The sequence below is a fragment of the Lichenostomus cassidix genome, chromosome 5, assembly GCF_008360975.1.
Source record: "Lichenostomus cassidix isolate B80296 chromosome 5, HeHo_3.0, whole genome shotgun sequence".
Classification (NCBI taxonomy): Eukaryota; Metazoa; Chordata; class Aves; order Passeriformes; family Meliphagidae; genus Lichenostomus; species Lichenostomus cassidix.
In genome coordinates, this window is record NC_139486.1 from 7,201,565 (window position 1) to 7,224,976 (window position 23,412).

Genomic DNA, 23,412 nt, shown 5'->3' on the forward strand with positions numbered 1-23,412 from the left:
TGTGCACAGAGCTCTGCATTTTTACCTGGAGATGAAGCAGCCCAAAGCATTCTAGTTTTCCAGGAAATTAAGAGTAAAAGCCAAACTTCTGCAGTCGTTTTCCACCTTTTTCCCCCCCCTTTCCTCTGCTACTTAATTGGAATCTCCTGTCAGTGTGCATTCCTAATAGACTTTTGTGAACACAGGTCCTGAACCCTACATGGTAATGTAAAACCATTGCTCTGTGCTGTCTGTAACAGATGGGAAATGTAATCTTCTGGGTCCTGTGACAGAATCTGCTCATTATTATATGAACAATGAGAGAAGAAACATAAAAGGTGCAATGTACATTTATTTCCTGACACCTTGTTTAAAAGGCAATGGGCCCAATTCTTACTCCCTGCAAGCACTGCTGGGAACATTTTGATGTAAGAGACCTCCAACTTGAAAGGAGAATTTCTTAATATGACTTACATGTTTTTTTTATACTCTAGATTTCTCTCACCTTTCACCTTTTAATATAGCTTGTCATTTTGGCACCTTTGAGTACTGTTATGCATTTATCAAAGAGTGGGTGGCAAGGCAATTCCTACAATTAAGTGAATCTTGGGACATTTCTCTCAGAATCTTTTTAGCCTGCAGTTTTTGCTTCTGTCTCAGACCTGAAGAAGAGCTGCAGGGCCTTTTCCAGCTGCATCTGTGTGTGAGAGATATTTATTTATTTAATTTTATTTTCCAAAGACATCTCTTCCTGAAAACCTGCCTCATGCTCTCGCCTCTGAGGCTGTAAAACAAGAAGAGCTATAAAGGATGCTTTTACTGGGGGAACATCTTCAGACTCCATCTTTTGACTGAGAATCTGGAATCTGTTCGGATGCAAGCAATCTTCTGAGGTAAGTGGGTAGTGTATTGCTTCTCTGACACAGTTTGTGTGCAGTTACCACAGAATCACAGAATCATCAAGGCTGGAAGAGGTGTTCAAGATCATCTTGTCCAACCATCATGTCTATGATATTAAAAGCACTGGAGATTCACACCAGACTTACTAAATATCAAGCAAAGAAGCTTAACTAAAACTAGACCAACCAGACAACTAAAACATTGGTGGCATCTTTTCTTTTGCATTCTGCAGGCACTGAAGTAGCTTGAATGACAGCCTTCAGAGAACTGAAAGAACCCAAGTAACTAATTTTCCTGTTGGACAATGCCTTCCCTCTTCTCCTTCACCGTGTCCTTTTCTGCCTCTGACCTGTCTGCTGGCAGCAGGCCAGCTATAAACTGCCTGGTATCTGATCTTCTGCTATCCTCTTACCTTCCCTGCCCCAGCCTGCAGATCCCCCTGCTATCTGACCCTGTTTGAAGTCTCAGTGTGATAGGCTCCATTTCCCCTATCAGCCCTGCCAGTCTAGCTGGTTTCAGCATTTCAGCAATCTTCTATATGGGTTGGTGTATTACCCGTGAGGAGTGGAGTTTCATGCTGGAATTATTATGCTGTACTTATTTTTAATCCCTCTCCACCATCAGCACCTTTGCCAAGAAGTGGAGTCGAGTTTTGCAAGCATTGCTTTGATCTGGCTTGTACCTTAGGAAACATCTGTATCAGTATTTACATGTTGATTCCTGGTGGAAGGGTTCACAAGCCAGATTGTCTTTAAAAAGCAAGAGCTGTTTCCCAATAATAATTCCTTTGTCTACTAATAAACACAGAGGCACACCTGGGTTTTGGACATGATTACAGCAGTCCACTCCAATCCTGCTCTGTCTCCTTGTTTTAAGGGAAAATGAATGACACTGGATTCTGATCAGGAGAAGGTAATTCTTCCCCGTTTTATTTGAAGATCTTTCTAAAATAAACATGGCTAATTTGAAAGCCTAAGCACTTTCGCTATCAAAAGTGTTTAGCTCATCATATTTCTTAGTCCCAGCTAAATCCCACATAATAAAGGTGCCATGTAGGTATTACCCTGTCCCTTTGCTATTTCACCCAGGATGAAGCCAGAACCATTGTTCCTTTGAATCCTGTTTCCAGAGGGAGGTAACATCTATTGTGAAAACTGCTCTTTTAGGGTGGTGCTGGCTGGAGACAGATGTATATTACAGTGCCACCACAGCTGTGCTGTGACAGGTCACATCAAGTACTGGTAATTAAGGAGTAGCATGTCAGGTCACCTTGGTACAGTAAATCCACTTAGCAAGTTTTCCCTGAGAGGGTTTGGTACTACCCTAACCAGCCCCTCCATGCAGAAATCAGTAGATCATTTTTAAAGCCTTCCCTTCCCCCATTTTCTCATGTTGCTCTGTATTTATTTCTAGTTACTAGTGTAGGAGTGTTGGGGAGGAAGGGAGGAAGAACACCATAAAACCTTGGCTGTTTGTATTTCACAGATCTAATTACTGCATCTTGACATGGAAATGTATACAGGCACGTGAATGTATATTAGAATTAGGCAAAGACAGTACAAATATATCCATGGATGTCCTTCTAAATGAGCTAAACCAACTGAAATGTCAGTGATTGATTTTCTAGTGTCTGCAATTGCAGCCTTGCTTATTCGTTCTTTTGTGAACAGATGAGAAAGTGAGATTTTACCCCTCCATAATTTCTGCAGAAAGAAGAAATTGTAGCAAATATACAGTAAATAATTATCCATGAGAGTGTTTGTACAAAAAAAAATTATGCCATGGCCTTTCTGAAATTTACTTGTAATGCAGGGAATTCATAAGGAAAGAGTGAGAACACGGATCTACCCATGGGCTGTGACAAAATTGGGATCATGCAGTTTCCCTCACCTTTCACAGTGTGTTATTTCTACTGCTCTGACAAAAAACAATAACCTTTTCCATTCAAGAGTCTGAAATATTTCCTAAGATTTCTTAAGGCCTTGTCTGTTCACATCCTGTTTGGGTAGTGGGTGTAGCAAAAGTCAGTGTCTTCTCCTGTAACGTGATGTGAAGCTGAGGAACTCCCTGCTGCAGGATGTTCTGGTTGCTGGGAGTTCAAATGAGTTTATGGGGAGGATGGACAAGTTAATGGTGAAGAAATGCATGAAGATTTAGTAAGCACCAGGAAAGCACCTCAAGCCCCTCTGCTGATGGAAGTCTGAGCCTCAGGCTGCTGGTGATCAGGGGAGTGTTCTTGAAGAGTTTCAGTGCCCTGTTTTAGAATCCTCCTCTATGTATGTGCTGCAGTCCATTGATGGAGACAGTTTACCACTCTTCCCTGTACAACATTTCCATTCTTGGATCCTGGGATGGAACTGTGAGGTTTGTTAGTGAAGCTGGGGTGTATGTGTGTGTTTTTGTGTTCAGCCAGCACAGACGGGTCACTATGCAAGGAAATATTTTAAATCTTATGTAACCCCTTCTGGGGACGGGTTTAAGTTCTCTCTTGGACCAAGGCAGACATGAACAGGCTATTTGTGAGCTAGTTACAAAATGCAGCTTGCATTCCTAAACTGATCCGTTGCACATTTAGGAAAAAGAGAATAAAAGTGATGAAAATCACTGCCCTGGCTGGTAATTTGTGATCAGACAAAAAGTTAGGATCCTGGAATGACGACTTGTTCATCCAGCTGCAGTGCATATGCAGACACACATAAAAAATGTCAATGAATATTTTATTCCTATTAAGTTATCAACAAACTCCATGTGTTGCACAGATAACAGGAGGGACCAATGTGCTGAACAGAGGTGCCTTGTCGTCACTCTATAGGTTTGATTCTACCCCATTCAAATCAGTAAGAATTTTGCTACTGACTTTGGCAAAACTGGGATTTTCATCCTGAAGTATCAAACTGCAGGAATTTAGGCACGTATCTTTACATGGTCCAGATTGGAAACAGAATGTTTCTTTCAGTGGTATGAAGAGGTGATACATTCCTGCTGGCTCATCAGCTTAAATTTCCTCTCACGTATTCTAACAGCAAGGAAAGGGAAAAAAAAAAAAGAACAATGAGGCAAAAGTAGTATGTTGAATTAATAATACAATTTATACACTTAAAGGAATTTAAAAAATATATTTCCATAGAAATTGCTTCAGAAATACATCAGAGGCACAAATTAGGCCCTCTGAGGTATGAGTAAATGTGAGGATGTAACACATGGTAATCGAATCATGTCATTTCATAGACACGGAGGTGATCAAAGCATTAATAAAAACTGCAAGGTCACCTTGAATCGAGGTTTCAGTTTTGAGTGTTAAATGATTCTTTCAAACATTTATTTTTGGCTTGTGGGACTTGCAATGACTTGGGAAAATTTTGTCCCTGTGCATGAGTCACCATTAGTTCAGAGAAATACCAGGCTGAGGATGTCTCTGCACATCCCACAAATGGAGCTGACCTGGCCTGCTCGAGGCTGTGAGCAACCCCAGTCAAAAGGATGATAAGGCACAGCAAAGCAATGGGTCAGGCTGATCCTGCAGGATTCTCAGCCCAATTCTTTTCCTTCATCAGACATAGACTGTGTCAAATATAGACAGCTAAACCCCCAGGGTTTCCAGGTGGCAGAAAACTGTGGTGGGTTTTTTTCCCCTCTCAGTCTAAAACAAGCCTTCCTCTTTACTTCACATGAACCAGAAAACCTAAGAAAAGACTGTTTTAGACACATCAACACAGCGTTTCCGAAATGAAATCTGCTCCCCAGATGCTGCAGCTTCTCAGAGAAATCGATGATCTTGTCAGTTTTGCTGCTGGTAGCAGCTGCTCTGTGTCTCAGGAACTGTGGCTGGACTGGTGCCAGTGCCACTCAGGCTTTCAGAGTCCCAGCTCTCCCTCAGACTCCAATCCACTTGGGCTGCTGTCTGGTGTCCCAGGATCACTAATTTTGGGGCAGCCCACAGAAGGGATCCAGCCCAGGGCTGCCAGCAGCCTGTAAGACCATCTGGAACCTCTGACTCTGAAAGCTCCAAGTCTCATCCCAAGGACATGACTTGGAGACCAAGGCTCTTCTGCCCCAGAGTGATGTGCTGGATGCCATTCCCCACATCCAGAGCCTCAGGAAGCCCCATCCTCAACCCTGACACTGCCCATCTCACAGATCACTCCCAAACCTGGAACTGCTCACTGCTTGCAGCTCCCCAAACTCCAGGTGTGTTTCCTCAGTTCTTGGGCCACGGGGTTTCCATTGCATCAGATTCCTTGGATTCTGCAGGGGACATTTTTGACAAACTGTGAAGGGTTCCATCAGATGTAGTTACAGCCTCTTGGCTATTGTGTGGTTCCTGATTTATGTGGGGAAGGGTGAGACAAACCAGGACCTGAAAATACTTGAGTAGAACTAGTTAGGAAATGCCTTGTTTTCATGTTGCAAGAGTTGAGGAAAGTAGTAAAAGCTTGTAATTTTTATACACATAATTTAGTGAAGAACTTTTCCTGGGAAGTTGTGAGGACTTTTCTTGGTTTTGAAGCTTTGGGTTTTTCGATGAGAACCTCTTGAAAATATTGAATCAAAATCTGCTCTGGGAAAACTGATTTAGAATCAGAAGAGTTTCTGAAGTAATCTAGTTTCCTTGAAGAGATTTTAAGCTTAGTAGAAAATCCAATTTTCTGTTGAGGAGAAAATATTGTCAATTGTTCTGGATTTTGGTGCAGCTCTTCAGTTCCCCTGGGGTGGAACAGTGCAAAGTAATCTTAATGGCTATCTGAAAAATGCATTGAGCCTTTCCCAAGGACCAGGAGGTCACCTTGCCAAGAAAAGAAGGAGAGAAGGCTGCAGTAGGAGGCTGCTGAATCCTGGCTGGAAAATGGTGTCTCAGTGACTGTTTTTGTAGCTTGTGTTACACTCTGTGTGGTAAAACTCCAGGCTGATGAATTGCAACTTAAATATGCCCCCAGTGGACCATTACTAAGTGTGGAAACATTATTTATATTTTCCAAATAATTTCAAACAAAACAACCCCTGGCTAATGAAAAAGAAAAATTCGTCACCAAATCCCCTCAGTCCCATTAAGTGTTCCTGCTCGAGGAATATCATGAGCTGCACAAGAACATGGTCCTTGTAAGAAGCAGAATAAAGTGCCTTCAAGCTGCTAGTGACCTCAGTTGGAATTCCTGGTTGCTGGAGAAATATTGGTCTGTGCCTACAGGGGAGGCTGTTATGTGCCCAACCTGCTCTCCTGGCGCAGGACTAATGGTTGTTTGTAAACACTTCCAGCCTTAGCGGCACAGAGGATGCAGAACCATGGCAGATATTAATTACCCTGTGAATAAATACAGAGACAGAAACTCTGGCTTTATCACTGGCTAGGTAGTGGGTATTTACTCTGCTTTCCTCAGCACTGCTTTTCATCTTGGTTTCATGGCATCAATGAATGCAATCAATAAGAGATTTTGCAGCCTCCTCTCAGGCTGAGCTCTCTTCTAAGATTCAACCACTGATGTAGCTTATAAACAAAGCATTTAAAATAGATATTATCCATAAAAGAACATTTGGGGCATTCCTTCATTTCCAAAGGCTTTCCAGAATTCATCTGTGCCCTCACATGGATTATGTGTGTGGATGAAATGAAACATGATGCTATACTGCTGTCCATATAGAATTCATATTCACACCTACTTTATGCCATAGATTTTTATAGCTGTTAAATTTCCTTTTCATTATATTTGATTTGCTAAGATGAAGGCTTGTTTTATCAAAACTAATTACATGGCATGTATTTAATGTTCTGTCCCTAAGGTTTTCATAGTAATAAAATTGATTGTTACTGATTAAAATGGTTCTATTACATCAGCTTAATGTCACTTGAGGTGAATGCAGTATTAGAAAAAAAGGCCATTAAAAATGTTGAATAGGGAACACAGAGGCAAGGTTTAAAGAAAGAGAAAAGGTTTTTTGAATGGGCACTCTTTAAAAAAAGAAGATCAAGAATTTTAAAGCATTTGACATGTCAGGGAGAGATATTTGAGATGTGTACAAAATCTTAGTGCCATTGGTTTCATACAATTCACTGGATAACCACTCTCCATCTCCTAGGTAAATGGTCAATATATATCTTAAAAAACAGACTTTACATTAATTTCTTGTGTAATTACAGGCCTGATGAATAAAGATAAAATTGCCAATAGGGTGAAGCCAATACCTGGGAAAGATCTACCGCATGAGCATCCCTTATTTCTCTGTCAAAGTAAACTCAGAAGGTCATTAAGGTTTGTTACAGGGAGAGGGAGGTTAAGGACACAGCCTCAGGCTCTACCACGGTTGCTGGGAAGGTCTGGTGGTGGCAGCAGTTGTCCTTGGCTCCCTGGGATGGAACTTTGGGCAGGAGGAGTGCAGGGAAAGCATCACATTTGAACTTGGAGTGAGATCACTGAGATAGAGGAAGAAACAAAGAAATTAAGAAAGGAAGAGTCAAAAGAGGGGAGATATAAGATTGAGAAAGAGGTGAGACCTTAAAGAACTAGTCATTTTTAAGGAGAGAAGCTCTGGGGTTTCCTCCACTCCTTTTCAGGCTAGAAAATATGAAGAGTAGAACAATTTTCTTTGCTTCATTGCTGTTATAGTTCAGCTCTTTCAGAGCTCTGCATGGCTGCACTTCCAGTGAGTCATGGAATCACAGAATCATTGGGATATTGATCATGAAGGTCCAACCTCTCCCCACAATGGTCAGGGACATCACCCACTAGATCGGGTTGCTCAGGGCCCCATCCAACCTTTACTCCAGTCAATACCCACATGATTTGTCAAAAGATCTAATATTTTTTCTTGATTCCAAACTTCCTGGGGTCATGTGATCAGCCAAGAGTCTGATTTCTTTGTCTCTCTCAAAACCTGGAAATAAGATCTATATTTAGCTACACAAAAGACAAGTAAGAGGAACTAGAATTGTAAGGACAAGTAAGAGGAACTAGAATTACAAAATATGTGTGATTTTAAGCTGCTCCTGTAGGTCAGAATCTCACTTCAGAGCAGCTGCCCAGAACTTTCCCTATCCTCTCTTGTGATTTTTAACAAACTGAGAACTCTCAGACTATTATCCATGCCTCTTCTCTCCCTGGTCTCAGACATTTTTATTCATAATTCCATATTCTTTTTTTTTCAGACACATGAATGGTAGTTCCTGATGTTATTTGCAGCTGACTGTCTTGCAAGAAGGCCAAAATGTCCTGCTTCCATTTGACTTAAACTAAACACCTTCAGAAGAGCTAAATTCAGATGTATGGTTAAAATTACTTTAATCTGAGGCTTAGAAATATGGCAGAGTAGGAATGTGTTCTGCAAACCATGACTGGAAAGTGGTATGATGCAAAACTAGAAGAAAAACCTGTGAGGTATCTGGGAGGGGGGGGAGGAGGAAGAGAGAAGGAAAAATCCTGAAAATGGGAGGTTTACAGGGGAAATAAATAAATAAATCAATCAATAGTAACAATGAAACAATAGCAACCAAAGTGGGCAGTGTGTCTGATATTTCACTGACATTTTCCTACAAAGGTAAATTCATCCACCCTTCAACTACATAGGAAACACTCCAGACAAAAGTTATTCTTGACATAAAAAGGTGTTTTCTTGGGCTTAACAGCTCTATAGGAGATGATGACCAAAGATTGGGGAGTGAGCCTTAAACCCCAATATTGTAAGATGACAACTGCTGTACAAATACATTAAGAAGGAACAAACTTCAACTAAGGGAATATTAATCTTTTTTTATAGAACTATCCTGTTCAAAACGTCTAAGTAGTGTGTGCACTTTTATTTCCTTCCACAGTCAGTTTTAATCTGTCCTTCACATTCCATTAAGTTGAAACTATTGTTTAATTACCAGAAAGGAGAGCTTTGTATCCATGGAAAGGAGGATTCTTGTTGTTTTCCAGGGAAGAGTGGCTGGGTATTAGGCCCTTGAGGGTAGGAAGATAGAAGAGGAAACAAGGAAACAGGAGAATCTGAGGCATCACAGCTTGTAAAGTGTGTGTGCAAGGGGAAATTATTGCACTTTTCCTGTAGTCAAGTCACAGCCCGTCCCAGTAAAGGAGGTATTTTTATACTGGAGCTTACATGTGACTTTGTTCTGTACTTGGATCAGTCAAGAATATTAAAAAAAGCGATGAAGAGGTGACAGATTATGAATTTTGCCATTCTCTGTGTTAAATCAACCCTTCTTCTGAGGGGCATTTAGCTGGGTCATAGAAAAACTTCCTTCTTCAAAGCAGTCCTTAGAGGACCAGTAGTTGGTCGGAAATCATCTCTTTGTGCACAGATTAAGGATAAGATTTTGGGACCTCTATGTGTGTATTTTTCACTGATACCCAAATTAGAGTGGCATGTTTTTAATTTAAACATCCTGCTTATTTATGGAAAAAAGAATTTTTGAGGAAGCTGGACATGTTTGTCAGTCAGAGCTGGGTTTGGTCTCTTACACTTTCAGATTAAAAAGGAGCCATAAGAGAACCCTTTTTAAGTTACAATGCCTCATTTTTGAGTTAAACTGTAGAACATTGTGGTAAATTGTAGCAAAACATAATGTTAAAACAACATTGGAAAGAAATCTTTTGTTTCAGGCTGAAAAGAGTATTTTAAATAGCCAATTTCACTGAGACATTCAAACTTTCATTTTAGATCAGTCTGAAACCACTGCAATTTGACTGGGAAATGTTAAATCTGTGATTTACGTAATTCCACCCAAAACACAGTTTTGGTCCTGGGCTGCAGGACCTGATAATGAACAGCTGTACAAATCTCAAGGTCTTCATATTTTAAGAGAGCCCTGGACCAGACAAAGTTCCTTACTTTGCCTAATTCATGTTGTCAGGCGATAAAAAAAGTTCAGAGGGGAAATGGAACTTACAGGTATTTTGAGAATATTCATACTATCTTAAGGTTTTCTAATAAAGGTACCTAATTTATGAGCTTAGGCATGTTATGTGTTCCATGGGGAGAGGTAAACTCCTAGTTTAGCTCTTAAATCATCTCTGAAGTCTCCACTGGCTGTAAAGCAGACTTAGCACACCACTGAGATTGGGTACCTAGAAGTAGGAATTATGGATGCCTTCCCTGGATTCCTCAAAAGGCCATATTTGCGTGTTTCAGATAATATTTTTGATGTTCAACAAACAATGGCTCATCTAAAATCTGGGAGGAACCAGCATGTTGTTTTCTAACAACATCTGGCCATGCAACCTGTGGGAGGACCATGGTGTCTTGTTGCATGTTTCACAGTTTACTGAATTTCAGTATCTTGCAGCATTCAAACCTGGGATACACGTGTAGTATCCAGCCAAATGATGGTTATTCCTGTGTTTACAGATTTAGGGAAAACAGGCAGGAAGAGGGAGCTGGGAAGAGGGAAGGCTGGCTGCTAGCAGTAATTGCCAGCTGTGCATGCACAGGAAAGGGCAAGAACCTTGTGCCTCTACAAAAACCTGCGTTTAGTGCTCTTAAATAAAGGGGAGAGGCAGGAAGGGGAAGGAGTGGCTCCAGCAATTCTTAGCTGGATCTTTGTAGCAAAGAAAGGGTAATTGTAACCACAGCTTGAACTGCAGCAAAACAGAGCTAATTATAGTTGGCTGCCAGTCTATCTCTTGCATTTGTGATGCACCAATTACAGGAGGTAGTTGGAGATGTAAGGACAGAGTTTGTCTCCTTTTCTTCTCTTTATAGGGAATTTCCACTAATGAAGATGCTACAGAGGAGTCTGCCCAAAAGTGAAATGCTAGCTCCTCAGCTGATGTAAATCACTGTAATCCCACTGAAGTCAACACTAGAGATTTAACATCACACTAATTGAAGTCAATGGAGCCAGGCTGATATACACCAGCTGAGGTAAATTCCCCAGTGCATTCTTCCCAGCTCTGAGGAGTGTTTGGAGCCTGCTCTCTGGTTTGAGTCACAGAGAGACCCCAGCTGTGCAGCTCAAACCAGGCTCCTTATTTAGAGCTGACCTTTCCTAAATTTCAGTTATGGTGTTGAGACTGGTGATTGCAGTCCAGGTTCATCCCTTCACTTAATTTGCAGGGTTTTTTTGTCTTCCTGGCCCTCGTGGTTGCCTTCCCTTGTGTTTGCAGATTTTTGCTTTTTGGCCTGTGTTATCTAATTAGGCCTGATATATTTAGCTGTCACAGAGTACAACAGTCTGTAACTAGGCTTCTGTTATTATTGATGGTAATATTGTATGAAAGGATCCCCAGATGGTGTTAAACATAGTCTTATGAGCTCCTTTTCTGGTGTGTAAGCAAATGCTCAGTTTATGGAAGATCTGCTGTCATATTTGGTCTCTCTCTTCATTATGCAGTGATCTTTGAGCAAAAGATGTAACAAGTTGTGGATGGTCTTTTCTCACTCTCTGTAGCTGATGATAGCTCATAGGGCAGAGTATTTCTGGTGGAAGCAGAATTGGAATTTAGGGTTGAATTTCTGAAGGAGAGACTTTGCTTCAGGATGCTCTTGGTGGTCTTCCTTCTGAGAGAGTGTTGTATGTCTGGTTAATTCAAACTATCTAACCTTCTGATTTTTCTGCCAATGAGATGCTGATACTAGAGACCCTTCCCCTCCTGTATATTGGGGAAAATGCTGAAGCAAAAGCCAGATTGCACATTTTTTCTTCAAGGGATCTGTTAGAGTGTGTGCAGTTGTACAGATGAATTGCTTTAAAATAACAACAAAGACATCTTCTTGTGCTGAAGAGGTGTAATCTGAGCATCAAGGGGTCTCTTTGCAGATGGTATGAATGATGTCAGGGATGGCAGGGCTTCTCTGTCACAGCTCTTTATGCTTCCTGGCTTGTAGGTTGGTCCTGTTTGTTGTTCTTGTGAGTTCTGGCAAGATAGGTAAGATGTAGATAACTCCACCAGGAAGAGACAGTAGCTTAATGGAAAAGAGACTCATTTACAGTAAAGAGAAGAACTGAGCTTGTACTCTCAGGCTGTAGAGAGCCTCAAACCTAGAAGTCCTGTTCTGAAGTGAATATTTTGATCAGTAGTTTTTTATCAGAAAAACATGTGACTTGCCATGTATCCACCTTTGTCTCTCCTCAAAGGAGCCAACATGAAGGCAGAGACTCCAGTGAACCCTTGGCTAAGATAAAGAGGTGAACAGTGACTTCTGGGCTGGGTGGAAAGGACACCCAAGTTGCAGTTTTAGAAATTAGCCACTTGATGTGGATATTTGCAATCTCTGTTATATTTGACTTTTCATAGTTTGGGTTGGAAGGGATCTTAAAGATCATCTGGTTTCAATCCCCCTGTCCCACTTCATTAGAAAGAAGATTTTTAGTCCTTGAATGTTGTGGAAACAGTTGAACTTTCAGCATCCTGAGCAGAGGTAAGTGCATGTGTTAGTTTGAAAACAAACCAGTGGGAGATTGCAAGTCAGGATTATAAATTTCATAGGAAAATTAAAAAAAAAAAGTGCAATAATACAAGACAAAAAAACCAACACTGACAGAGTCAGATACAACCTGGCACCGTGTTAGAGTGGTGGTAGCAGTCCAAGTGAAGTAGTTAGGTTGAAGCAGTGATCCTGTGGAAGGTCTGGTCTCCAGCTGAAGGTCCAGTGGTAGCTCTTGTCCTTTGGGAACCCAGTAGACAGGGCTGCCTTGGGCAGTTCCAAGGCCAGGTTATATCCAGGTGGGAATGCTTGGCTCCTCCCTCCTGAGTGGAGCATCTCACAATAGGATGAGATAATTCCATGAGTCATGCAGTGGTTTCTTGATGGCTCATTGTCTGTTATCAGGGGTGAGTCACAGCAGGAGATAACAGCTAATGCCCCACAGCTGGTGGTAATAGAATACTAAATACATCTATATTGTAACCTGGGACAGTGCATTAAGAACAGTTTTGAGGGTTGCCTTAAATGTGCTCACAAACACACAGAACTGCATTCAACTATAGGACAGATTTGGGTTTCTGCCTTTTTGTGCAGTAGGTGAGACTGTTGCTGTGGATTTTAGAGTCATGTGCAAGAAGTGTTCTGTGTCACCACTGCCTGTATTTTTGCACTTTCTTTCAGGACATAAATACTAAGGACATCACTGCACTGATGCACAGAGCCCCTGCTGTGAAGTGCCTGTGCTGCTAATGAGACCCTGTGTGATCTCTTATTGCTGGAGGGGCTGCCAGATGCCACTAGGAAGAGGCTCAGAGAACTGGTGATGAACATAAGGCTTGTGAGAAGCCGTTTCCTAAGAACATTAACTCCAAAAGAAACTTTGGGTTTAGCAGTCACTTCCTTCCAGATGGACAATACCTCTGTGAGCAGCTGCAGATGAAGTCTTCAAGGTGGAGATGAGGGGAAGGGAGGAGAAAATTCTGCAAGCTGCTGAGACAATGAGAAACCACTCATTGAAGTCATAAAATGGTTGAAAGAATGGTGAGAGTGCTTCTACCCAAAAACATGACAAATGCTTTCTTTCTTGCTTCTTGGAAGAATTCCTGCTCTGCTGCATCCTGACATTTTTTCCCTCCTCAGGGGATGGTAGTCATCCTGCAATTACATTCTGTTTTTCCTGCTACCAGAGGGACTGATTTTATCTGCTGAAATCCTTGGGAAAGCTCCTAAGGCCTCCCATCAGCACAGGATCAACCCCTGAAAAAGATATTCTGAAGTCTGGTTGGTGTCTTCCTAACTAGCTAGGAATGGAGTTTTGCTGGGCTGAGCACAAGTTAACTGAAAGCCAAAGGATTTACCTGGACTGTCATTCCTGATGTTGGGAATGGGAATGTAGATGGATTTTAGATGTTTAATTTTATGTGGGACAATTTTACCAGCAGCAAAGGCTGTCCCTGTTGCCCTAGGAGAGCCAGCTATGGATGTGTAGAAGAGGACTGCATTACATAAAACCCTCTGTGATTGAGGGGGATAATATTTTCCCAGGGAGACTTGCAGTCAGTTTTGCCTCTGGCAGGGTAAAATGAGGAGCAGCAAGCAGATGGCTGCTCTGTGGATTCCAGGCTCTCAGAAACCATTAGGGTCCACCTCTGTCACAGCACTGTGCAGATTCCAGCCCTGTGTGTGAATGAAGAGGACAGCACAGTGCAGCTCAAGGATGCCACATGTGCCAGGCTGTCAATCAGCCTGAAAAACAGCTCATGGGTGCAATAGGTGTTGATAAATAATAGCAGCTGTTTGCTGCTTTTACCTGATGAGTTCTTTAGTGTACTGAACTCTGGAGACTTCTCTGTTTCATACTGGATTATGATTTTATGAAGCCCACTGCACAGTGCTGCAGACCAATAGCAGTGTCTATTTGACCAAATCTGCAGATGTCTCAGGACCTTTGAGATGAGCTGGAGGAGATCCTGGGCCTCTGTCTCCTGGGCTGGCAGATAACATTTCCCAAAAAGGGAGTCTGCTGATGCTTATTTATATACTGTTATCTTGACTGTATAAAGCTCCTCACAGGGACTGTACAGCCCTTAAAGCTGCAGGGAGAAAGGCAGTGAGTTCTGAGGTTTACCAGCAAGACTAGGAGATTCTGATAGTGTTGGAAAGAGACTTTGCCTCAGTGGCATATCTGGTGCCTGACAAAACCCTGACTAGCTGATTTAGCATGTTACAATATGATGATTTCCACTGTGTTGACCTATTTGGAGAAGCTCTGGGAGGAGGGACAGAATTCAGTCTTTTCCTTTGTAACCATGTATATTATGGGCAAAGAAAACTGCCTGAAAAGTCTGTTCTGTTCACTATGGGTTTGTCCTCCCACTGTGTTGTGACAGCCTGGCTTGGAGACAGATTTTGGTTTTATTACGAAGAAGCCTGAAATTTTCTTTAAGAGGCTGGAATATAGCTCTGCGTTGAAGCAATTCAAAGCTTCCAGTTGGAAGAAGGAACATGTCCAGGGCTGTGCTTTGCTGCAGACTTTTCTGCTTCTGTCCCTGCCTTTACAGTCACAAATGCACATGGGTAAGTAATTTATGATTATGGTCTAACTGGGAGAGCTGTCTGAAGTGGTTGGCCTTGTTTCCCTTCAGCAGAAACAAAATAAAATATATGGATGTCTGCTGCCCTATTGTAAAGTTTTCACATCAGCTGTGATTTTTTTCTGATTCACTCTGTTCTAAGAACTGTGGCTAGTTACAGGACACCTGAGTGAGTGGATGTCAAGTGCCCATTACCCCCCAAACCTGAACACTTCTCTCCGTTTCTTTAGCTGATTTGAAAATAAAAGAAAGGCTGTCTGATTTCTGGAGCAGCAGTTAGCAAAAATGAATGTTGAAAACATCGATCTCCAGTACAGAGCAAGCTTTCATGCCCTTATCTCTCCTTGTGTGGCAAGACATGCATTTCCTGGAATTACTGAGCCACTCAGATGAGCAGAGACAGGCAGTATTTAACCCAACATGGGCCTTGCCTTCAGAACAGATTTATTTTGTTGATGGTGCTCTACTCACTCACATCACTAGAGAAACCTTTAGCATTTTGGCTGTTTAGGTCTGCTGCATCTTCTTGCTGAGGCTCTGGAAGTGCTTGGGCAGCACAAGGGCTGTCTGTGGCGCCAGCAGCACTGGATTATGGCTAAAATGTCCTTTTTGGCAGAGGTAAAAAGGGTCAAGGTTCATATGGGCTCTGCTGGAGGAACTCCCCTCATGCAGGTCAACACTGTCATTCCCTGAAAACATTCCTAAGGAGAGATGCTGAAAACACCTCCTGTCCCCATCTTGGTCCAGAGAGCTGCCATGTTTCCCTAGGGATCAAACCACCCCAAAATCCCTGCTCCTGTTTCCCACGCACACCGGACACGATGGATTAGAGACAAGTGAGAATTGCTCTGAGTTCCCTCTTGTGCATTCAGTCCCATGCTCAGGCACAACTCAAATCTGTGCCAAGAGGCAATTCAGGTTAGGAAAGGGATATGCCATTTTTCTCTACCTCTGCTTCTTGTCACATTTTGTTAAACGCGGTCATGTAGCATGTAATGAAGACATCTGTTCGTTTTGTAGGAAACTGTGAAAAAGTGCGTGCGTTTGCCTTGTGCCATCTGTTGCCATTCTGATAAACAGTTGAAAGCTCTGGCAAACATAAACAAAAACAGTGTGCTTTGGTGCTATAACTGCACCATTTTCTTCCTTGGTGCTCTGTGTTTGAACCTTCCCTTGTGATGCATTCGATATTTGGGGCTCTGGCCTGCTGTAAGGAGATCTGATGCTCAGCAAACACTGCAGTTCTGCTTCTGTCCATGTCCCTCCCCTGAACTTGAGGCAGTGAGGAGAAGCAGGAGTTCCTGAGCTGCTGGAATGATGTGAAATGCTGTCTGTGCCACCTGGACGGCTCAACTTTCTCCCCTCCAGATTTTGTGCCTCTGAGTGGAAACTTGGCTGAATAAAGGAAATTATTCGGGAATATACTACTGATCAGGAGGGATTTAGATGTATTATACAGGATTATTATTTTTCCAGAAGTCTGTCTTGTGAGCAAAGGTTCTGTGTTACAGAATGTGTTGAAAATAAGTAGCTTATATTGGATTTCTGTGATGATGAAGAACTATTACTGTATGGAAAGACAAAAAAAAGGGTACTTTTTGAGAGGCTCATGCTGTCAGAGAAACATAAATAACAATGCTGGAGAGGAGGGTAGGGTGGCCAGCTAAAAGCAGACAGTGGAGAAAGAACACATGCAAACTTTTTATTGTGGCTTTCAATGTGGCTTTCATACAGAAGATCTCAAATATTATTACATAAACATTTTTTTAAAAATAAAGACCAGAAGTACTTGCACAGGAATCTTTAGCATGTGTTACTTTGCATTTACCAGATCGAATCTACAGAAATAGTTTCTGCGAAGGGAAAAAAAAAATCTTCTTTTAACTCCTTCTGCTCTTCTGCTACATAGTTACTAAATATAGTGTTTTTCTAGTGACAGTGCATTTTTGCTGGCATATATAGACTGTGTCAGTTAACAGCTAAATTACCTTTTGTAGACTTCTCCCTGAGTTGCTTATAAAGTGAGCTACATTGCATGTTAAAAATAAAATGTACTGTTCTAACAATTATTAAAATTCATGTCTTATAAAGTACTTTAAGCAAAGAAGTTTAATGCAGAATGTCTAAGCCCATATTGCAGTCTTGGGACTGCTCTGACACGGAAAGCAGTATGAATACACAGTGGTAAAAAAATAAAGAAGCTAGGAAAAGATCACAGGAGAAATACCAGGTTTTCTTTTGAGACAAGCCACGGAAATGTGAAATTAAGAAGTGCTCTAATGCATACTGACAGGGAGCGGAGGCACAGCTCGCACTGCAACTACAGCTGGTTATTTTTAGGCTGGTTTCCTTGGGAAGGCAGGCTTGTGAGCACAGGGGGGATGTTTGTGTGTATTTGCATGCACCTGCCTGTGCACTGTCATGACTTCTAAATCTACTGGTCTCTTGTAGCTGAGTTTGACAGAGATGGTAATTTGCATCCTGATGGTTTCCTGAGAGAGGATGGGGAGGGAAGGCTGGTTCCATCTCCTGTTAATTCACAGGGATAAAGACTAGAATAATACCCCAGATATAGAAAAACCTTGAGAGGGAAGGTCTAGCACCTTGTTAGGCACAGGAGGATCTGTCTGCAGGGCACCAAATCATAGGAAAACAGGTTTCAACAGTTCCACTGCTTATGGAACAACTTTTGAGGAGGTGGGACTTCTGGCAAAAGCTTCTTTTTGGCAACTTCAGCAGACTCTCCTCCTCTGTGGACCAGACAGGGAAGAGAGCATGAAGCACAGACACAGCAGGGGGTTACAGCAACTCTTGGGAATAGAGCTGCCAGGGGCTGCAGTTTCTATTTCTGAGAAGGCACTGTAACCTTTTAAATTTAACTTCACAGTGTAAGTGTAGTGTAAGTATATGAAAAAGTGCTGAACTTTCATTCTGACAAACATTTTGACAGTCAACGTGCCATTAAAATAATTTTCTACAGAAAAAAATTCAGTAGAATTGTATATTCCTCTTAAAGGTTAACTTTTATGGAACAACATACTTTTTTTGTTAAAAAAAAAGAAAGAGCCTTGTCAGAAGGAGTTTATTGCTTGGAGTCTAACCAATTTCAGTATCAAATGATAAATCAATCTGTACAATTACAGCTCTAATGGGGATTAGGTCACAGTAAAGCTTATGAGTACTCAAGACTTAATTAGCTCACTGGAATCAGTGTGACTCTACATTGACTTGGTAAGTCTTGAAGCAGACTGAAGGCTTGATGAGCAGAAGGACTCAGTGCTGTGGTGCCTAAATTTCAATGATGTCTCCCCAGTTGTGGCTCACTGTCATCACTCTCTCTTGGAGTCTGGGGAAGGTCAGCTGTATTCTCTCAAAGTAGCAATCAGATGTGTTATTCACTTCTGTTTTCTCCTTCCCCATCCCTCTTTTGTAAGAGTCTTATGACCTTGGTCTGAGATGTTATTCAAATCACCTCTCTAGCTGGGGGATGGAGAACCCTCATTTCCCACCTGAACCCCACTAGGTCTGGAGATTCTTCTAAGACAGGAGGTACAATGCTCCTTTTCTTTGAGCTCTTTGTTTTGCATGGGGGAATAATTACATTGCCATAGACAATTACTCTTGAGACTTGTGGTCAGGGTCCTTGTAGCTCTGTATCATCTTTTAGACTCCTTGACAAACTGGTTTGCAATACCTTTATGTGAGGCAGCAGCTCCTGGCTTTGGCTGAATTCCAGCTTTTTCCCTTCTCTGTCATGGTCCTACTTGAGGGACCAAGCATGGGTATGTGAGATTTCTGGGCTTCCAGCTGGGTCCAAGAGACTTTATTCTTTCTTGTTGTTTGACCTTGTCCGTGGACAGATGGCCCTGCTGCATATCTGCACATTTAGATGAGGGAGATATGAGTTGCAAGCTGTGTTGCTGTATTTTTGTGACTGAGCTTTGATAAGACATTCTTTGATAAGAGACAGGAGAAGTCCAGCCTCTGGGAAAGAAGAGGAATTAAAATCCTGTCTGCCTGCATTCCAGACAGACACTTTTATTGCTAGGCTAGAAGTTAAAACTGGGGAGCTTGGACCTTCATGTTTTGGTCAGGGCCTGGTGCAGGTCTGTTCTTTGCTTTATTTCTCAAATACTTTCTTACTTGAAGAATTCTTTCATACAATTAAAACCCCTACAATTAAATTCACGAGTCGTTTTTTGCACTGTTCCCTAACTGTGTTTTTATTTGCTCCCTTTTTGTTGTGTCCCTGTCCACATGTGTGGGAATACCTGGTTTTGTTCAGTGACTTTTCAAGCCCTCTCCTGATGTGTTCTGTGCTGCTATAAATCTATGTCTGTCTGTCTGACAAACACAGCTGGAGGGGCACTGGGCTCTACAGGTGTGAGTGAGGTTGGGAAACATCTGGTTTGTGAATCACAGTAGGGCAAATGAGATGGTGTCAATCTGCTCCACGACAGAAAGGAGCAGATTCCAATAATGCCCCAAACAAATATAGTTCCAATAATGTCCCAAACTTCTAACTTTATTTCCCTAAAGTTAAGCTAACCTTATTATCACCACATATATAGGCACTTTGGATCTTCAAGTACCCAAGGGTTAAGTTGCCAGTGCTCTGTGAATGTTTGACCTAAACTACTTTTTAAAAATAAAAATGAAAACTAGAGGCTTTAAAAAAGAATAAGCTCCTAATCATGTTGCCAGTGAGAGAGAATCACGGCCTTGAAGACTGACTGTCTTGCTAGGCAGCAAATGAAAAAAGAATGAGTACAGGGAGTGAGGTGATGTTATTGGTGTATCACTTTTATCAGTGGAGAAGGAATTCTCGAAGCCTTTGCCTTTTTCTCTTGCCTGTACCCCTTAAGGGCCATTTTACACCTGGATCAATGTCTAGATGTGCTGGTAACTGCTGTTTGTCTCTGGGATCCAACGAGGTTCTCAGATGAGTTTTCCCTGTTTATAACTAATGATAATGATAGAGTTAATCATAGAGCAACTGTACAGGAGTGGTCAGTCTTGGAGTGGCTATGTAAACAGGATAATTTTCTCCTCAGCTCTTTATTATGTCTTACGTTGTTGGTGAGGAGATATTTGTCTTCTAGTCTCTGCCTTATGTATGAGAGTACATGTCTGTAGAAATAACCATCTGTCCCCTTATTAAAGACCTTGAGGCACAGATTGCTTACAAAAAGAGGAACTGGAAGTAAGACAAGGTCATAGTCTAAGATAGTGGGATCATTTATGATCTCCCAGTCCAGCCAGCATTCAGACAAAGAGTTTACAGGTGATTACAGCTGACTTTGAACTCATACATTTTGGACTCAACAACACCTTCATTTTGTCTTTCCTTAAACTATATTTGTAATTCCTTATTTTGCCCATATAATTAGTGAAATCTCAGTGTGTTTTGGTCCTTGAGTATGTTTTGATTCTTGATGAAGTATGTTTATTTATTGTAGAAAGATACTTCTTGTATGTTCCGTGGAAATATATTTTACTCCATATAAGAAAACAAGGGGGCTGCGTACTTATCTCCTGATTCTGGCTGGTCACACCTCAGGTTAGGGAAACAAAATGCATGTTGGCTATATTAATGACTTTGTTGGAATGGAAGGAGGCACGTGGGACATAATCTCTGCTATTTGTGAGAGTGAAGCCATTCGAGATGGTGGTAGTAGAGGGCAGGAGCTCAGGCAGCTTTCTGTCCACCTCACAGCCCCTTTATCGAGTCTGCACTTCATCAATTTGTCTAGGAAGATGTTATGGCAGACAAATTAAGGCAAAAGCCTTAGTGAAGTCAAAATAAACAACATCCACTGCTCTTCCCTCATCCATCAAGCCTATCATCTCATTGCAAAAGGCTATCAGGTTGGTCAGGCATGATTTAAAATCCTTCTTAAATCTGTGCTGACTACTCCAAATCACTGTCTTGTCCTTCATATACTTGGAAATGGTTTCCAGGAGGATTTTCTCCAGGCATCAGGGAAGACTGATGGGCCTGTAGTTCCCTCGAACTTCTTCCTTGCTGTCCTTGAAGGTAGGAGCAACATTTGCTTCCATCCAGTCTGCAGGAAACTTCCATCTCCCCATGATTATTGAGTGTCCTCACAATGACATTGGTCCCCAGCATTCATGGATGCATCCCATTAAGTCACAAGGACTTTTTTTGTCCACTTTGTTTGAATATTCCCTGAACTGATCATCCTCTACAGTGGGAAAGTCTTTCTCCAGACTTTCCTACTGGCCTCAGGGGATTCCTCAAGACCAAGACCCAAGTGAAGAAGGCGTCAATTCTCCCAGGCTGGGGTTCCATGTTCCTGCTGCTGGGATCCTGTGTCCCCACCTACATGAGCTGTGCCTTTGCTGCTGACAGGAAATAGAGTGGAGCTTAGTTCTGTACCTTAAAAGAAGGTGTTTAACTGCAGCAAAATAGGTCATGCTCTTTTGATCTTTTTTTTTTTTGTAAAACACTTTTATGTTTTGTTGCTGACACTTGTGAGCACAAGTGACAGGAGACCAAAATGTCTGTTAGCCTAGTTATGTCTTACATCCAGAAGAGCAACTATTAACATGAAAGAAAAACAGGACCCCCCACGGCCTGTCTCTTGCATTCAGTTATTCATCCCTGCAAACAATACGGGAAAGTTTTACCAGGTAACTTTGGTTTTGAGGCAACAAATCACAGCAAGCAGATTGATCATGAGTTGGCGACTAGGGAGAGAGGTGGGGAGAAAAACAACACCCTTCAGCTATAATGTTTTCTAAAGTTAACACGTTGCATAGGAGGTGTAAATGATATGAGGTCTGAGGGCTGCTGAATTTCCAAATGCCTTTCTGCAATATCTTGGTCTGGCAATTAATCAATTTTCTGTGCCTTTCAGAGTTTTCCTCTGAACAATGTTCCTCCTCTGAAGCTCATTAGCCATCAAAACCTGTCATGTCTACACATGTTTTTCTTGCACCTCATTAAGAGATTATTGATTGTTGGCTTCTACCTCTTTCAGAATTTGCTTCAGAAAATTAATTTCAACCACGACTACAATTAAACTGAATGCTTTTGCCAATGCTTGATAATGACTTCCTTTGTTTAAAACCATTTAAAATTTTTCATCATGTTTATTTTGTCCCTTGCAAAATACGAATCATCTTCATCTCTGAAGCAAAAAAGGTAAAAAATGTACCTTGACAAAAATGTATGATATTGTCTTAAGATAGATTGAAGCCTGAAGCAGTTTCAGAAATGCAAGAAAACTTCATAATTGCTATTGATCCATTTGTAACAAGTGTATCCTGTGGCCACCAGATTTTTCTTGCTATATGAGGTTTGTCAATATAGTCATTCCATTGAGGGAGGAACATAGGCCAAGCAATTAACATTTTTTTTGGAGGGATTGCTTTGGTAATTAGGGCCAATTTTTCACTGGTAGGTTATTAATTATTCAGGTCTCATGGGGTTTTTTAATAGGAAACATTGGCAAATTCTTTCTGCACTCATGAACAAACTTCTCCTGAGTCATCAGCCAGTGAAGTCAGTCAGACACTCTTTTGCTCAGGAAGAAGGAATGAGAGAAAAGGCTTTTTCCATGTAGTATTTCCTGGATGTTACATCCATTCTGGCTAGTGCAAAGGATAGGCTCATCTTTTAAAGCTGCTGGGGCAGACAAAGCAATGGGACACATTTCACTGGGAAACAGCTGAAGTAGAGAAAGATGAAGGACCAGATTTGTCCAGGGTTTCTAACTGCTCCTGGAGGCTGATAATTACCTAATGAGAATCTCAGAAGGGCCCTTGTAATGGGAGACATCAAGCTGCTGTTGTTTCCACGCTGAAATCAAGTAGAAGTAAGGTATCAAATCTTTCTGTGCAGTGAGATGATTACAGCAGCTCACCCTGGAAGATGTAGCACTAAGGGTCTTCTTTCCAAGAGGCTCTTGACTGACAAAGCTGGGTTAAGAGGTGTTCCTTGTTTACCCAGCCTCAGTGCTGCCTGTGTGTTCCTTCCTCCTGCTTTTATCACAGGTTTCACAGGCTCCTGCAGTCATGTCAAAATGGTCTGTTTTGACAACAGTGGAAAATGGACAGGTGAACTGGTATGACTCAAAATCAACCCAAAAGAACTGTGCTGTGCAGCTAGACAGCGATGGTTTCTGGAAGAGAATCATTGAGGCTGGAAGGGACCTCTGGAAATTGTCTTGTTCAAGTCCCTTTGCATAGAGATGTTTCAGCTAGAGGAGTTGTCTCAAAGCCATATCCAGTCAGGTTTGAATACCTCCAAGAATGGAGACTCCACAACTACTCTGGACAACTAGATCTGAACTTTCAACTCCCTTTGCAATTAATTCTTGTTTTTTTGGGGAGTTTCTTGTGTTTCATTTTGTGCCTGTTGCCTCTTTACTGGGCACCACTGAGGCTTATCTGTCTCTGTCATCTCTGTTCTTCCCTGTCAGGTATTTATACACATTGACAAGATTCTCCTTTCTCCTGAGTCTTTTTAAAATTTTTTTGTCTACTCTAAGCAATCTTGGCTTTCTCAACCTCACCTCAAATGTAGGTAAGCAGTAGTGACATTTGAATCTGGCTTCAC

At 41.7% G+C, this 23,412-nt stretch overlaps 1 long non-coding RNA gene across 1 annotated transcript; it reads left to right on the forward strand.

Annotated features, from left to right (window-relative positions):
- Positions 1–984: 984 nt before the first annotated feature.
- On the forward strand, positions 985–8,342 carry LOC146435875 (uncharacterized). Its single transcript, XR_014852857.1, has 3 exons — positions 985–1,264; positions 1,689–1,791; positions 8,018–8,342. It is a non-coding gene; the product is annotated as an uncharacterized LOC146435875 (long non-coding RNA).
- Positions 8,343–23,412: the final 15,070 nt, after the last annotated feature.